Source organism: Podarcis pityusensis (genome assembly GCF_964106645.2).
Source record: "Podarcis pityusensis genome assembly, chromosome: W".
In the NCBI taxonomy this organism is placed as follows: domain Eukaryota; kingdom Metazoa; phylum Chordata; class Lepidosauria; order Squamata; family Lacertidae; genus Podarcis; species Podarcis pityusensis.
In genome coordinates, this window is record NC_138045.1 from 5615088 (window position 1) to 5620168 (window position 5081).

Consider the following 5081-nt stretch of genomic DNA (forward strand, 5'->3'; position numbering starts at 1 on the left):
TGGATTTTACACACAAGCAGCTCATCGTCCCATCACACCCAGGTAATTAACTTTCTTAACCACAGTTAAACGTGTCTCATTCTGAAACCTCTCTCTTTCAATCGGTGTTAAATTTTTCTCTAAAACCTTAGTTTTTAACTTGTTCAATTTGAATCCTGCCACTTGACCAAATTCTTGAATCAGTTCTAAAACCCTTTTAGTACTAGATTCTGGCTCCTGTAACGTCAATACTAAGTCATCTGCAAATGCTCTCAATTTGTACTGTTTAGTTCTGACCTGTATACCTTTAACCAACTGGTCCCTTCTAATCATATTCAGCAAAACCTCCAGGACCGAAATAAAAAGAAGTGGGGAAATTGGGCAACCTTGTCGTGTCCCTTTTTCAATTTTAAGTTCTTCTGTCACAACATTATTTACAATTAGCTTAGCCTTTTGTTCTGAATAAATTGCACTTATACCATTCTCAAAACCTTGGCCTACCCCCATACCCTGTAGATTCTTCTTCATAAAGTTCCAAGAAATGTTGTCAAAGGCTTTCTCCGCGTCCACAAATATCAAAACTGCTTTAGTGTTTATGTTCACTTCTAGTTTTTCCAAAATATCAATTATATTCCTCAAATTGTCAGACAAATGTCTTCCTGGGAGAAAGCCCGCTTGGTCTTTGTGAATCTCTTCCATCAACACTTTTTTAAATCTCTTAGCCAAAATATCTGCAAAAATTTTGTAATCCACATTAAGTAATGATATAGGGCGGTAGTTCTTAAGCTGTGTCTTTTCAGTCTCTGTTTTCGGTAGAAGTGTAATATATGCTTCTTTCCACGACTCTGGTGCTCTTTTCCCCTCCATTATTTCATTGCAGACCTCTTTCAAAGGTTGAATTAACCATTCTTTCAAAGATCTGTAGTATCTAGAAGTCAAGCCATCTGGTCCTGGAGATTTACCCAGTTGCATATTTTGAATGGCACCTTCTATTTCCTGTTCAGTTATTTTATAATTCAAAATTAGTTTATTTTCCTGAGATATTTTTTGTAATCCATTTGTTTTCAAAAATTGGTCTAAGTCTGTTTCTTTCAATGGCCCTTGGGTATATAATCGTTTAAAGTATCTCTGGAAACAGTTTCTAATCTCTGCAGGGTTCTGTATATTTCTTCCTTCCACTTCTAAGTTCGTGATTGTGTTTAGTTTTTGTCTCTTTTTCATTTGCCATGCCAGCAGTTTACCACATTTATTGGCCGACTCAAATGTCTTTTGTCTCATTTGTTTAATTTTCCATTCTATCTCCTGATTCATCATTTTCATATATTGTACTTGATGTAACTTTAACTCTCTCAGAATCTCTTGAGATTTTGGATTTACTCTCAATCTTTTTTCACTTTCCTTTATTTTGTCCATTATCTTGTCCTTCTTCTCATTTTGAATTCTTTTCTTTACTGCGTTCTGTTGTATTAAGAACCCTCTCATAACCGCTTTACTTGCGTCCCAGATTACTCTTTTCTCCACGTTAGTGCTCAAATTTATCTCAAAATAGTCTCTCAATGTTTTTTGGGCCTTCTTTAATACTTCTTCATCTCTAAATAAGGTGTCATTCATCTTCCATCTGAAGGAGCCAGTTGGTGTTAGTCTCATTTCCATCTTAACAGCATTGTGATCGGAGCAAATTTTCAGGCAGATTTCCACCTTTCTTGTCTTTGGTGCCATTCCTCTAGTTATCCAAATTTGGTCAATTCTTGTCCATGTCATTTTGGCTTCAGAAAAGAAAGTTCCCTCTTTGGCCATGGGGTTTCTTATTCTCCAAATGTCCACTAAGTCCAAGTTGTCTGTCATGTCAAAAAAGGTTTTCGGTAGTCTACCATCCTTAGTGACTACCTGTCTTTGTGCCTTGTCCATATATGTAGATACCACTCCATTCATATCGCCCATCAGAATCATGTTGTAATCCATATGGTCCATCAGGGTCTCGTGCAACTTCTTAAAAAATTCAGATTTCCCATCATTTGGTGCGTAAATTCCTACTATCAAAATTTTTTCTCCTTGTGTTTGAATTTCAATTGCCACAAATCTTCCTTGGTCATCTTTAAAAACAAATTTCGGTGATAATCTGTCCTTTGCGTAGATCACAACCCCTCTTTTTTTAACTTTGTCCGATGAAATAAACTCCTGACCAAGTCTTTTATTTATCAACAATTTCCTGTGTAATCTTGTTATATGTGTTTCTTGTAGACAGATCAAATCCAATTGTTCCTTTTTTAATAAATGAAACACTGATTTCCTTTTCTGAGGGGAATTCAGGCCATGACAGTTCCAGGTTAGTAGTTGCAGGGCCATGATGTAATTATTTTAGTTCTCCTCCAACGGCACCTAGTGCCTGTTCCTGTTCCGTCGGTGGTATCACGTTTTTCAGGCGGTCTTTTAGTTCCAGAGATAGTCCTGGTGTTTCTAAAGCTTCTCTTACAGTTGTTCTTAACTCTCCTGTGACTTTCTTTTGTAGGTCTTCTCCGTGGTCTCTCCAAAATTTGTCTTGGTCGTCTTCCGATCTTATTTTCCTCTTCTTTCCTTTGTAACTAAAAGATAGGCCTTGAGGAAATTCCCACCTGAAATTAATCCTATTACTTTTCAGCAAAGTAACCAAGTCTTTATAGTTAGATCTGAGATCCAGAAGGTGTTTCGGAATGTCCTTAAATATCTCCACTCTTGTCTGATGTATTTCCAGTGTCTTCTGGAAATGCAAACCCAGGATCTTATCCCTCTCTTCTTTTGTTCGAAGAGTGATCAAACAGTCTCTCACCTTCTTTTCTCCTCTTTTTCCAAGTCTAAAGGCGTTCACTATTTTAAAACTGTCCTTTACCAATTCTGGATTCCAAAAGTCTAAAAATTCCTGCATAAGAAATTCTGCCAAATTGTCCTTCTCCACTTCAGGTACCGATCTGACCCTTAGATTTACTTGTTTTTCTTTCAACTCAATCATAGACAGGGTTAACTTATGATCTTCCAATTGTTTATGTAACGGTGGTATTTTCTCTTGAACCTCTTTAACCTCTGTAACAGACGCTGTAGCAATTTCTTTAGCCTCCTCGGCAATCTGACGTGTTGAGGCCGATTCCTCTAATAATTTCTGAATAGTCTCTGTATTAGTATTTACTTTCTGGCCCAAATTATTTAAACTTCCTGTATTTTGATTAATACTTGTTGTATTTTGATTAATACTGGTTGTATTTTGATCAATCTTGTCTGATGCCTCTGCTACTTGTCTACTTATTCTATCCAAAGATTCATTAATTCTAGCCAAAACTTGAGCAAAGGTTTCATCACTTGCCATACCTTTAGTTTTGGGTTGTGCCGATGAGGCTGCTATTGGAGCCCCAGAGGGACCAGAGGTCGAAGCTCTTCTTTGAAGTCCACCTTCTGTTCGCAGTACTCTGCCTGACCTTGTTGCTTGTAACGCCTCTAATTTCTCTTTTCCATCTGCCATACCCCTTTAGATAAAACTCAAGGTCAGTCACGCAGTTAAGTTCAAAATTGTTTTGAAGTGGAAAATTCCAAAAGGGCCGTGTGGGAAAATCCTCAGGCCAGCTGCAATTGCAATTGTAGCTAGTTGTAACAAATCCAAGTTCCACTAGGGGGACACTGTAACAGTCATAAAGTTCTTAAATACTTTACTTCTTCTTTAAGTCCCCCCAGTTTATCAGGAAGATAACAATCTATCTTAAACAGTTACTTTAAGACCAGGAGATATCTATCCACAATATTGTATCCAAATTGTATTTCCAGTGCAGGACTAGCTGTCAAAATATATTTAAAGACAGTACCTTTTTTCCAACTTTAAATTGTCTCTGGGAATCCGTTCCCGAGGGATTGAGCGATGGCTTTTATCTTCTTTTTTTTCTCACCTCTTCTTGAAGAAATAACATTCCAAGTTTCCCCCCTTTTCCCTCCAGTTAAGGGAGGAAAAGTCCTGGTTAGATGTTTGGATTAAAGTCCGTTTAAACGTCTTTTTCTAAGCTTCCGCTTTCAAGTTCAATGCTTTGTTTTATCTACAACGGAGAGAGGCAGACTTCCTTTTTATACCTCTCCGCTTTCGGCCGAATTCCTTTTAAATTTGTACAGTTCCAATTGCATAAAATCCTACTCACGGATCGTAGATTTTCAAGCCAAATTTCCAAGAAAGAAAGGCAGCGCTCTCCGGTCACAGCTCGCGGCTTCACTCCACGGAAGAAGCAGACAGCCCACAGCACAGCGCTCCTTCCCCCGCTCCGATTCCGAACCCGTTGCCGGGCTCTTTCACGGGTTGGGGAGGCGCCAAACGTGCCCGCTGGGTCCCAGGTTCACAGGCTTCCCCCGCCTGTGATTTCTAGGGTCCCCCACTACGCCAAAGCGGGATCCGACCCTGTTTTCCGCAGAGCGATTTCCTCCTAACCGAGGAAATCCGCCATTAACCGATGGCGCCACCTCCGGAAGTCCTCCTCTGCCTCTTCTAAATCCAGCTTGCACTTCTGGGAGTCCTCGGTCCACATACTGCTTGAGCCTTCCTTGTAGAATTTTAAGCATAACCTTGCTAGCGTGTGAAATGAGTGAAATTGTGCGGTAGTTGGAGCATTCTTTGGCACTGCCCTTCTTTGGAATTGGGATGTAGACTGATCTTCTCCAATCCTCTGGCCACTGCTGAGTTTTCCTAATTTGCTGGCATATTGAGTGTAGCACCTTAACAGCATCATCTTTTAAAATTTTAAATAGTTCAGCTGGAATACCATCACTTCCACTGGCCTTGTTATTTGCAGTGCTTTCTAAGGCCCATTTGACTTCACTCTCCAGGATGTCTGGCTCAAGGTCAGCAGCCGCACTACCTGGGGTGTACGAGCCATCCATATCTTTCTGGCATAATTCCTCTGTGTATTCTTACCACCTCTTCTTGATGTCTTCTGCTTCTGTTAGGTCCTTACCACTTTTGTCCTTTATTATGGTAATGTTTGTACGAAATGTTCCTTTCATATTTCCGATTTTCTTGAACAGATCTCTGGTTCTTCCCATTCTGTTGTTTTCCTCTATTTCTTTGCATTGCTCGTTTAAGAAGGCCTTCTTGTCTC